The following is a 13,603-nucleotide window of genomic DNA, read 5'->3' as shown; positions in this document are numbered from 1 at the left end:
TAACGTGGCAGGTTACAAAGTCAATGGACAGAAATCAGTGGCTTTCTTATACACTAACAATGAAAATACAGAAAGGGAAATTAGAAAATTGATTCCATTTACTATAGCACCAAGAACCATAAGATACCTGGGAATAAACCTAACCAAAGAGGTAAAGGCCCTGTACTTGAGGAACTACAGAACACTCATGAAAGAAATTGAAGAAGACAAAAAGATGGAAGACCGTTCCATGCTCTTGGATCAGAAGAATAAACATTGAAAATTCCATCAGTATTTTTTAAAGAGATGGAGCAAATAATCCTAAAATTTGTATGGAATCAGAAGAGACCCCGAATTGCGACGGAAATGTTGAAAAACAAAAACAAAACTGGCGGCATCACATTACCCGTTTCAAGCTTTACTACAAAGCTGTGATCACCAAGACAGTGTGGTACTGACATAAAAACAGACACATTGACCAGTGGAACAGAGTGGAAAGCCCAGATGTGGACCCTCAACTCTATGGTCAAATAACCTTCGACAAAACAGGAAAAAATATACAATGGAAAAAAGACAGTCTCTTCAATAAATGGTGCTGGGAAAACTGGACAGCGATATGTAGAAGACTGAAACTTGACCATTCTCTTCCACCGTACACAAATATAAACTCAAAATGGATAAAAGACCTCAACGTGAGACAGGACTCCATCAGAATCCTAGAGGAGAACATAGGCAGTAACCTCTTCGATATCAGCCACAGCAACTTCTTTCAAGATATGTCTCCAAAGGCCAAGGAAACAAAAGCAAAAATGAACTTTTGGGACTTCATCAAGATCAAAAGCTTCTGCACAGCAAAGGAAACAGTCAACAAAACAAAGAGGCAACCCACGGAGTGGGAGAAGATATTTGCAAATGACAGTACAGACAAAACGTTGATATCCAGGATCTATAAAGAACTTCTCAAACTCAACACACACAAAACAGATAATCATATCGAAAAATGGGCAGAAGATATGAACAGACACTTCTCCAATGAAGACATACAAATGGCTATCAGACACATGAAAAAATGTTCATCATCACTAGCCATCAGGGAGATTCAAATTAAAACCTCATTGAGATACCACCTGACACCAGCTAGAGTGGCCAAAATTAGCAAGACAGGAAACAACGTCTGTTGGAGAGGATGTAGAGAAAGGGGAACCCTCTTACACTGTTTGTTGGAATGCAAGTTAGTGCAGCAACTTTAGAGAACAGTGTGGAGATTCCTGAAGAAATTAAAAATAGAGCTTCCCTATGACCCTGCAATTGCACTGCTGGGTATTTACTCCAAAGATACAGATGTAATGAAAAGAAGGGCCATCTGTACCCCAATGTTTATGCAGCAATGGCTACGGTCGCCAAACTGTGGAAAGAACCAAGATGCCCTTCAACGGATGAATGGATAAGGAAGATGTGTTCCATATACACAATGGAGTACCATGCCTCCATCAGAAAAGATGAATACCCAACTTTTGTAGCAACATGGGCGGGACTGGAAGAAATTATGCTGAGCGAAATAAGTCAAGCAGAGAGAGTCAACTATCATATGGTCTCACTTGTTTGTGGAGCATAACAAAGAACTCGGAGGACATGGGCAGATGGAGAGGAGAGGGAGTTGAGGGAAACTGGAAGGGGAGATGAACCATGAGAGACTGTGGACTCTGAAAAACAACCAGAGGGTTTTGAAGGGGCGGGGGGGTGGGAGGTTGAGGAACCAGGTAGTGGGTAATAGGGAGGGCACGTACTGCATGGAGCACTGGGTGTGGTGCAAAATCAATGAACACTGTTATGCTGAAAATAAACAAATAAAAATTTAAAAAAAAGAAAAGAAAAGTTCAAAAAAATTGCTAAACCCATAGCCAGTCTCATCAAAGATCGAAAGAGAGAGCCCAAATAAACAAAATCACAAATGAGAGAATTAACTACCAACACCACCAACACCACAGAAATACAAACAATTGTTAACAGATTGTTATCATGACCTATATGCCAACAAATTGGACAACTTAGAAGAAATAGATAAATTCCTAGAAGCATATAACCTACCAAAACTAAAGCAGGAAGAAATAGAAAATTTTAACAAACAAATTACAAGCAAAGAAATAGAATCAGTAATCAAAACCTCAAAAAAAATTGAAGTCCAGGACCAGACAGCTTCACAGGAAAATTCAACCCAACATTTAAAGAAGAGTTAATACCATTTTTCTCAAACTACTAAAAAAAATAGAAGAGGAAGAGAAACTTCCAAAATCCTTCTATGAAGCCAGTATCGCCCAGATACTCAAACCAGATAAAGACACCACTAAAAAAGAGAATTATAGGCCAATATAGATTCAAAAATCCTCAACAAAATATTAGCAAACTGAATCCAACAATACATAAAAAAAGTCATACACCACAGTCAGATGAGATTTATTCCTTGGATTCAAAGATGGTTCAATATTCATAAAACAATCAATGCGGTATACCATATCAATAAGAGAAAGGCTAAACACCTTATGATCACTTCAATAGATAGAGAAAATCATTTGGCAAAGTACAATATCCATTCATGATGAAAACCCTCTGCAAAGCAGGTTTAGAGGGAACATATATCAGCAGGATAAAGGCTTTATATGAAAAACCTACAGCCAACAACATACTCAGGTTTTTTTCTATTTTAGCTTCAGATTGTCAGAGAATTTTGGTCTTGCGTTGTTGCATCTGCCATTTATTTTATCTTCAGATACAGACACTTAACCCAGTATTATTATCAACCACATGTTTCATCTATGGAATCTCTTTTTCATTTTGTAACCTTAAATATTCACTGTAATCCTTCTCTTACTGTCACACCATGTGACCATTAAAAATTCCATACACCAGATATTTAGGGAAGCCATCTCCTGTGCTGAATCAAATGAACAATTATTCTCCATGGTTTTATTATTAGAAACAGTACCCTATACTAATGATTGTTTACTTATTCATTCACTGATTCATATAGAAAATACTTAACATTAACATAGCAGTATATCATACAATAGTTAAGAAAAAAGAATTTGGATAATTTTTCATTCTTGAGAAAAATATAAAAAAAGCAACTTTGTGTATTTAAATTCTTTTTTTATATTTATTTTTATTTGTTTATTTACAGCATAACAGTGTTCATTGTTTTGGCATCACACCCAGTGCTCCATGCAGTACGTGCCCTCCCTATTACCCACCACCTGGTTCCTCAACCTCCCACCCCCCCCCCCACCCCCCTGCCGCCCCTTCATAACCCTCTGGTTGTTTTTCAGAGTCCATAGTCTCTCATGGTTCATCTCCCCTTCCAGTTTCCCTCAACTCCCTCTCCTCTCCATCTCCCCATGTCCTCCATGTTATTTGTTATGCTTCACAAATAAGTGAGACCATATGATACTTGACTCTCTCTGCTTGACTTATTTTGCTCAGCATAATTTCTTCCAGTCCCGTCCATGTTGTTACAAAAGTTGGGTATTCGTCCTTTCTGATGGAGGCATAATACTCCATTGTGTATATGGAACACATCTTCCTTATCCATTCATCCGTTGAAGGGCATCTTGGTTCTTTCCACAGTTTGGCGACCGTAGCCATTGCTGCAATAAACATTGGGGTACAGATGGCCCTTCTTTTCACTACATCTGTATCTTTGGGGTAAATACCCAGCAGTGCAATTGCAGGGTCATAGGGAAGCTCTATTTTTAATTTCTTCAGGAATCTCCACACTGTTCTCCAAAGTGGCTGCACTAACTTGCATTCCCACCAACAGTGTAAGAGGGTTCCCCTTTCTCCACATCCTCTCCAACACACGTTGTTTCCTGTCTTGCTAATTTTGGCCATTCTAACTGGTGTTAGGTGGTATCTCAATGTTGTTTTAATTTGAATCTCCCTGATGGCTAGTGATGATGAACATTTTTTCATGTGTCTGATAGCCATTTGTATGTCTTCATTGGAGAAGTGTCTGTTCATATCTTCTGCCCATTTTTTGATATGATTATTTGTTTTGTGTATGTTGAGTTTGAGAAGTTCTTTATAGATCCTGGATATCAAACTTTTGTCTGTACTGTCATTTGCAAATATCTTCTCCCACTCCGTGGGTTGCCTCTTTGTTTTGTTGACTGTTTCCTTTGCTGTGCAGAAGCTTTTGATCTTGATGAAGTCCCAAAAGTTCATTTTTGCTTTTGTTTCCTTGGCCTTTGGAGACATATCTTGAAAGAAGTTGCTGTGGCTGATATCGAAGAGGTTACTGCCTATGTTCTCCTCTAGGATTCTGATGGAGTCCTGTCTCACGTTGAGGTCTTTTATCCATTTCGAGTTTATCTTTGTGTACGGTGTAAGAGAATGGTCGAGTTTCATTCTTCTACATATCGCTGTCCAGTTTTCCCAGAACCATTTATTGAAGAGACTGTCTTTTTTCCATTGAATATTTTTTCCTGTTTTGTCGAAGATTATTTGACCATAGAGTTGAGGGTCCATATCTGGGCTCTCCACTCTGTTCCACTGGTCTATGTGTCTGTTTTTATGCCAGTACCACGCTGTCTTGGTGATCACAGCTTTGTAGTAAAGCTTGAAATCGGGTAATGTGATGCCACCAGTTTTGTTTTTGTTTTTCAACATTTCCGTAGCAATTCGGGGTCTCTTCTGGCTCCATACAAATTTTAGGATTATTTGCTCCAGCTCTTTGAAAAATATCGGTGGAATTTTGATCGGAATGGCATTAAAAGTATAGATTGCTCTAGGCAGTATAGACATTTTAACAATGTTTATTCTTCCAATCCAAGAGCATGGAACAGTCTTCCATCTTTTTGTGTCTTCTTCAATTTCTTTCATGAGTGTTCTGTAGTTCCTCGAGTACAGGTCCTTTACTTCTTTGGTTAGGTTTATGCCCAGGTATCTTATGATTCTTGGTGCTATAGTAAATGGAATCGATTCTCTAATTTCCCTTTCTGTATTTTCATTGTTGGTGTATAAGAAAGCCACTGATTTCTGTACATTGACTTTGTATCCTGCCACGTTACTGAACTGCTGTATGAGTTCTGGTAGTTTGGGGGTGGAGTCTTTGGGGTTTTCCATATAAAGAATCATGTCATTTGCGAGGACAGAGAGTTTGACTTCTTCCTTGCCAATTTGGATACCTTTTATTTCTCTTTGTGGTCTGATTGCCGTTGCTAGAACTTCTAATACTATGTTGAACAAGAGTGGTGAGAGTGGGCATCCTTGTCGTGTTCCTGATCTCAATGGGAAGGCTGCAAGCTTTTTCCCATTGAAGATGATATTTGCTGTGGGTTTTTCATAGATAGATTTTATGAAGTTCAGGAATGTTCCCTCTATCCCTATACTTTGAAGCGTTTTCATCAGGAATGGATGCTGGATTTTGTCAAATGCTTTTTCTGCATCAATTGAGAGGACCATGTGGTTCTTCTCTCTTCTCTTATTGATGTGTTCTATCACACTGATTGATTTGTGAATGTTGAACCAACCTTGCAACCCAGGGATGAATCCCACCTGGTCATGGTGGATAATCTTTTTAATGTGCTGCTGCATCCTGTTTGCTAGGATCTTGTTGAGAATCTTTGCATCCATATTCATCAGTGATATTGGTCTGAAATTCTCCTTTTTGGTAGGGTCTTTGCCTGGTTTGGGGATCAGGGTAATGCTGGCTTCATAAAAAGAGTCTGGAAGTTTCCTTCTGCTTCAATTTCTTGGAACAGCTTCAGGAGAATTGGTGTTATTTCTTCTTTGAAAGTTTGGTAGAATTCCCCAGGGAATCCGTCAGGTCCTGGGCTCTTGTTTTTTGGGAGGTTTTTGATCACAGCTTCAATCTCATTACTAGATATCGGTCTAATCAGGTTGTCAATTTCTTCCTGGTTCAATTTTGGGAGTTTGTGGCTTTCCAGGAATGCATCCATTTCATCTAGGTTGCTTTGCTTATTGGCATATAACTGTTGGTAATAATTTCTGATGATTGTTTCTATTTCCTTGGTGTTAGTTGTGATCTCTCCCTTTTCATTCATAATTTTATTAATTTGGGCTTTCTTTCTTTTCTTTTGGATTAATGTGGACAATGGTTTATCGATCTTATTGATTCTTTCAAAAAACCAGCTTCTAGTTTCATTGATACGTTCTACTGTATCTCTCGTTTCTACCTCATTGATCTCTGCTCTAATCTTGATTATTTCCCTTCTTGCATGTGTAGTTGGTTTGATTTGTTGTTGATTCTCCAGTTCTTTAAGGTGTAGAGACAGCTGGTGTATTCTGGATTTTTCAATGTTTTTGAGGGAGGCTTGGATGGCTATGTATTTCCCCCTTAGAACCGCCTTTGCTGTATCCCATAGGTTTTGGACCGAGGTGTCTTCATTCTCATTGGTTTCCATGAATTGTTTAAGTTCGTCTTTGATCTCCTGGTTGACCCAAGCATTCTTAAGCAAGGTGGTCTTTAGCTTCCAGGTGTTTGAGTTCCTTCTGAAATTTTCCTTGTGATTGAGCTCCAGTTTCAAAGCATTGTGATCGGAGAATATGCAGGGAATAATATCAGTCTTTTGGTATCGGTTGAGTCCTGCTTTGTGACCCAGTATGTGGTCTATTCTGGAGAAGGTTCCATGTGCACTTGAGAAGAATGAGTATTCTGTTGTTTTAGGGTGGAATGTTCTGTATATGTCTATGAGGTCCATCTGGTCCAATGTTTCATTCAATGCTCTTATTTCTTTATTAATTTTCTGCTTCGATGATCTGTCTATTTCTGAGAGAGGCGTATTAAGATCTCCTACTATTATTGTATTCGTATCAATATGACTCTTTATCTTGATTAATAGTTTTCTTATGTAATTGGGTGCTCCCATATTGGGGGCATAGATATTCACAATTGTTAGATCATCTTGGCGGATAGTCCCTTTAAGAATTATGTAGTGTCCTTCTGTATCTCTGACTACAGTCTTTAGTTAAAATCTAATTTATCTGATAAGAGAATCGCTACTCCGGCCTTCTTTTGAGGCCCATTGGCATGAAAGATGCTTCTCCATCCCTTCACTTTCAGTCTGGGTGTATCCTTAGGTTCAAAATGGGTCTCTTGTAGACAACATATGGATGGGTCCTGTCGTTTTATCCAATCTGCAACCTTGTGTCGTTTTATGGGCGCATTTAGGCCACTCACGTTGAGAGTGATTATTGAGAGATAGGTTTTTATTGACATCGTGTTGCCTTTGAAGTCTTTCTGTCTATAGATTGTTTCTATATTTCTGTTCAATGATATTCTTAGGATTTTTTCTCTCTTATAGGACCCCCCTTAATATTTCCTGCATTGTCGGCTTGGTGGTTGCATAGTCTTTTAAGCCTTGCCGGTCTTGGAAACTCTTTATCTCTCCATCCATTTTAAATGTCAGTCTTGCTGGATAGAGTATTCTTTGTTGCATGTTCTTCTCATTTAGTACTCTGAATATATTTTGCCAGCCCTTCCTGGCTTTCCAGGTCTCTGTGGAAAGGTCTGACGTTATTCTAATGGGCTTTCCTCTGTATGTAAGAAGCTTCTTTGTCCTAGCTGCTTTTAAGAGGGTCTCTCTTGAAACAAAATTCCCCATTCTAACGATAAGGTGCCGTGAGGACTTTCGAGAATCTAAAATCTTGGGAGGAAATCTTTCTGCCTCTAGTACATGAACGTTGTTTCCATTCGTGAGATTGGGAAAATTTTCATAGACAACTTCTTCCACTATATCTTCTAGACTTCTTTCTTTTTCTTCTCCTTCAGGGATTCCAATAATTCTGACGTTGGAACGTTTCATGGCATCGTTTTTTCCCTGATTCTGTTTACGTGGCTTCTGAGCTGTTTGTTCCAGGCTTCCTCCTGATCCTTTCTCTCTAGCTGTTTGTCCTCCAGATCACTAATTCTATCTTATGTTTCAGTTACCCTAGCTTTTAGAGAATTTAGATTAGATTGGAACTCATTGAGAGCATTTTGAACATCATCCCTGGTGGCTTTCAGTTCTGCCCTAACATTATGAACATCATCCCTGGTGGCTTTCAGTTCTGCCCTAATCAATTCTGTTTGGTCATCCATGGCTTTCTCCAACCTAGCTATTGCCTGGATAATTGTTAGTCTGCATTCCTTTTCTGACATATTGTGTATGTTGATAGCCATTAGCTCTGTTGCAGAAGGCCCATCCTCTGTATTTTTCTTCTGTTGGGTATTCCTCCTCCTAGTCATTTTGGTAAGAGATGACTAAACAGATGCAGCTGGACTTATCGATTGTGGTGCAGTCAATGTGCACCCTGGAACGCTTCTGTGCAATCAGGATTCCCCACCCAAATGAGAGAAAAATGAAAAGAAAAAGAAATAGAGAAGAAGAAAGAAAAAAAGGGGGAAAGAAAAAAGGAAAAAAAAAAGAGAGAAAGAGATAGGAAAAAAAGGGAAGATAAAAGAGAAGGCTCAGCCCAAATGGGCCGCAAGGTAAGATTTGTGGAGTATACAAACAAAAACAGACAGACAAAAAGAGTGATAAAAGTATATGACAAGAGAAAAAAATATGTATATATAAGCAAAAAAAAAAGGGAAGAACCTCATCAGAAAGAACCCCAAGTATAAGGTTTATATATTATCAGGACAAACACAAATTCACAGAAACACTGACAGAAGGAAAAATTGGGAGAATGGTTATAGATTCTCCGTGTGGGTGAGGAAGGTTATTTTGATTCTTCCTGAAGGTATCTTGATGTTTTTGTTAAGGGACTCAACTTTCCTACGTTACAGGGGGATTAGAAACTGGTTTGCCGATAGGGGTAGCATTGATTGGGGAAAGGGGATTACCTTGAAGTTTAACTCTATATGTATAGTAGAAAATAAAAATTAAAGAAGAATAAACTAGACTAAACTAAGTTAAAATTAAAAAAATTAAAAAAATAGAAAAACAAAAGAAAAACACGGGTGTATGTATCAGAAAGTTCAGGTTAGAAGGTTATTAAAGAATTTGATGTACTGGACATCTCAGTGTGATGGTAAATAGGTTAAAAAATTATCTGTATGTATAAAAAAAAAGAACCAGAATATTGGTAAAGAGTTAAAAATAACAGTTGTATTTATGAAGTAGTGGTGATTGTTCTCTTGTAGTCTTTTTTTTTTTTCTTCCTTCCTGGTTAGTTTTCTGGGGGAGGGGCCTGCCACGTGGGTTTTCAGACAATGATGTTCCCTGAGTTAGGTCCTCCCGCTCCCCTCAAGGGGGTGAGCTCTTTTTTTTTTTTTTCAGGAAACTGTTTTTTTCAGCCTTTTGTTCTCTGGGGGTTTTTATGTTCTTTCATCTGCTTTCTCTCGCCTTGACAGCTTTTGATGGTTTTTGGAGGTTTAGAGGAGAGCAAACAGCACCCCAACCTCCCTCTCAGAGAGAAGCCTCAGACTGTTTTGCAAAAGCTGCTGGCAGAGTCTGTTCTGAGTCACTGTCCCTGGGGATGCAGGAGCTCCTCGTTGTACCCAAAACCAGGGCAGCGGTGGCTGTCTAGGCAGCTCCAGACCGCCAGAGAGGTTCCGAGCAGAGATAGCACACTGAGATTTTCCCGCTGTCCCGGGCTGGGAATGTCTGGTTTTTCTGGCTGCCAGAGCTCCAGGCTAGCGCCTATGAGCACCTATCCCAAGGGAGGGTGTGGGACGCGCGCGTTTCAGGATATGGAAGTTCAAAGTACCTTAAGCAAGATCAACCCAAAGATTACCCTGAGACACATTATAATCAAATTAACAAATGTCAAAGACAGAGAATTTTGAAAGAAGAAAAATGTACTCATCACATACAAGGGAACCCCTATAAGGCTATCAGCAGTTTTCTCAGCAGGAACTTTGCAGGCCAGGAGAGAATGGGATGGTATATTCAAAATGCTCAAAGAAAAAAATTCTGCCAATCAATAGTATTCTATTTGGAAAAGCTGTCCTTCAGAAATGGAGAGGTAAAGATATTCCCAAACAAAAGCTAAGGTTTTTTACCACTAGAGCTGGTTTACAAATATGCTAAAAGAAATTCTTTAAATTAAAATGAAAGGTCACTAAATAACAATATGAAAGTATATGAAATTATAAAATTCACTGGTAAATATAAATATTTGGTTTGGGTGCCTGGGTGGCTCAGTTGGCTAAGCATCTGCCTTTGGTTCAGGTCAGGTTCCCAAGGTCCTGGGATTGAGCCCTACACTGAGCTCCCAACTCAGCAGGGAATCTGCTTCTCCCTCTGCCCCTCCCTCTGTTCATGCTTCCATTCTCTCAAATAACAAATATTTTTTTTTTTAAAAATGTAAATATACAGTCAAATTCAGGGTACTCTAGTACTGTAGTGATGGTGCATTAGTCACTTTTATCTATAATAAATCACCATGTTATACAACCTTAAGAAATCACACTGTAGTCTTCCTTTCACAAACAAAAAAAAAAAAAAAGAAAGAAAGAAAGAAAAGGAAAAAATATTGGAGCTATTATGTGTGTCTTTTACATACATCCTAAATCTTTTTTTAAAATATTTTATTTATTTATTTGACACACAGAGAGAGAGAGAGATCACAAGTAGAGCAGCAGACAGAGAGAGAGGGGGAAGCAGGCTCCCTGCAGAGCAGAGAGCCCGATGCGGGCCTCTCTCCCAGGACCCTGAGACCATGACCTGAGCCGAAGGCAGCGGCTTAACCCACTGAGCCACCCAGGCGCCCCTACATACATCCTAAATCTTTAATAGATATCATAATTCATAGTTACTCCAGATTGCATTTTTCTTATATGCCTTATGGTAGCAGAGTTGTATTATTTTGTATAAAGTAAGATTTCAGAATGGGGAAAGTAAGATATATATAACACTAGGCCATTATGTGCATATACTGTTTTCTAGAGACATAAAAGTATGTGTGTGTGTGTGTGTGTGTGTGAGAGAGAGAGAGAGAGAGAGAGAGAAAGAAAGAGAAAGAGAGATGGGTTATATTTTAGTATTTTCATAATATCTTATGGTAAGATTATATTGGTAAAATATGAAAATCCTTTAAAATTGCTCTCAGAAACTAATGATGTACTATATGTTGGCTAATTTAACATAATAAAACATAAAAAAATAAAATTGTTCTCTGATCCTTTTTATTTTAACTTCACATGACCCATTTTTTGGTCAAGTGTGGGTTAATATCAGCATAAGTACCTTAAGGTAAAATATTTATTGATGTCAAAACATGTTGGCATGAAAACAGAATCATCTATTTTATATATTTATATTCATATATATGAGAGAACAGGTATTATATGTACACATCCATACATCTATAGGTTACCATGTGAATGTTTTGTCCCTTCAAAGGGATGAGTTGAGAGGAAAGTATTCTATTTGAGTAAGCATTTGCCTCATTGCTCTAAGAAAAAGTGCCTGTGCACTTTACTGGCACATACTGCCCCCCCCCCACCAAAAGCACTGAAAAGGGGAAGAAAGTCAAAGGAAAGAAGGTTTAGATATTTAAAGTTGTTCTTGGTTTGAAAAATGATATTTCCACAAGCCATATGTAAAAACAGAAAATTACTCAAGAAAGATTGATTTTAAAAAACATTTTGAGGGGCACGTGGATGGCTCAGTGGGTTAAAGCCTCTTCCTTTGGCTCAGGTCATGATCCCAGGGTCCTGGGATCCAGCCCTGCATCTGGCTCTCTGCTCAGCAAGGAGCCTGCTTCCCTTCCTTCTCTCTCTGCCTACCTCTCTGCCTACTTGAGATCTCTGCCAAATAAATAAATAAAAATCTTAAAATAAAAACATTTTGAACAGCAGAGACAACTAAAGAAAACTGTGGCTGCACTGAGAAATCTCTTATGAGTTCATATTTTTCTTCAGAAATGTGGAAATATAGAAGCAAATACAATCAAGGACAAATACAAAATATTTTGTAGGAATATGGTTAGAAAGGTTAAGTACAAAATATGCTGAGGCCCACAAAAAATGCTGAGGACAGACAAAGGGCTTTGATAACTGCATTAAATGTTAGAATAAAAACCAGGGCAAGAGAAGCCCTTTGCTAGAGATACAATATTAACAGATGACTGAAAGTAAGAAAATAATTCAACTCTATTTTGTACCTAAACTTTGTTAGAAAAATAAATACCTTCCTATTGCAACCCATTGCATAAAATGTGGTTGGGGTGAGCTGAGAGCCAATAAATGGGAAAGAATAGTGGGAAAGTATAATTCTCTTTCAATGTTTTAAACTTGCAGGCCAGATGTGTTATATAAAAGGAGAATGGAACAAATTCCAGATGTAGTCATGGAACCTCTGTTGCTAATCTTTGAGAAATCAGAAGAATAGGGGAATTATCAGAAGAATGAAAATGTACAAAATGTTTCTCTGATCAAAAAATGCTGTTCTGATTTACTTTTTTTCCAGAGAGTTGAGAAATATAAATTCTCTCAATTACAGGCCAAAGGCATGTTGGTATTGATCACCTTCCAATAGTTATATTAAAAAACAGGTAAGTTTTTGAGCATTTAGAAAAAAAATTAGTAAAAACAAAGGGTACCCTTGATTCAATAGAAATAAATATTGTTCAGTTAATTTAATTACCTTTGTTAAAAAGGTTACTAGACTGGTAAGAGTTATGGTTAAGGGAAAATTAAAGGGATGACATATCTAGATTTCAGCAAGACATTAACAGAATTTCTTATTTTATCTTTCATATGTCTTTTCTTTGCAAGGCCATTGCACATTTGAAATTATATTTTAATCAAATGCTCCCTTATCTCTACCTCACTGGATTTTGAACTCAAAGATGGGGCCTATTTATTAGTTCATTTTATAGAAAATAAAAAAAGGAATCAAATGGAAATTTCATAAATGAAAAAACAAAAACTAAAATAAAAACTGAGTTAATAGGCTCAGCAGCAGAATGGAGGAGGCAGAGGAAAGAATTTTGCTCACACATTTGTGTAAAAGTTTTTATTTTCATATCTGTTTTTATTTTCATATCAAATGATAGAACTGTTGTCAATGGAAGAATGGACCTTCTGAATCATCTGGTAGTTCTATATTTAATTTGCTGAGGAACTTTCAAACTGTTTTCCAAAGTGTCTGATCCATTTTAAATTCCCGTTAGCAATATTTGAGGGTTCCCATTTATTCTGCATCCTTGCTAATACCTGTTATTTTATTTAAAAAATATTGTTATCCCAGTAATCATGAAGTGGTATCTCATTACAGTTTGGATTTGAATTTTGCTAATGACTAATAATCTTGAGCACCTTTTCTTGTGTTTGTTGGCTATCTGAATATCTTTGGAGACATGTCTATTCAGATTTTTGCCTATTTTAAAGTTCAGTTGTTTGTCTTTTTGTTGTTGTGTTGTAAGACTTCTTTATACATTCAGAATACTACTAGATCCTTATACAACACATTATTTGAAAATATTTTTTCCTCATACTGTTGGTTGTGTTTTCACTCTCTTGATAATTCTGATGCACAAGCAATAATATATATTGTTATATTTGCCTAGTATTTACTTTTACTGAAGAACTTTATATTTTCACATGGCTTTAAATTAAATTTCATAAGTTTGAATATAGTGGCCTTTCTTTTCTTTTCTTTTTTTTTTTTTTTGCTTT

The sequence above is a fragment of the Meles meles genome, chromosome X, assembly GCF_922984935.1.
Source record: "Meles meles chromosome X, mMelMel3.1 paternal haplotype, whole genome shotgun sequence".
Taxonomy (NCBI): domain Eukaryota; kingdom Metazoa; phylum Chordata; class Mammalia; order Carnivora; family Mustelidae; genus Meles; species Meles meles.
This window is presented reverse-complemented; position numbering follows the sequence as displayed.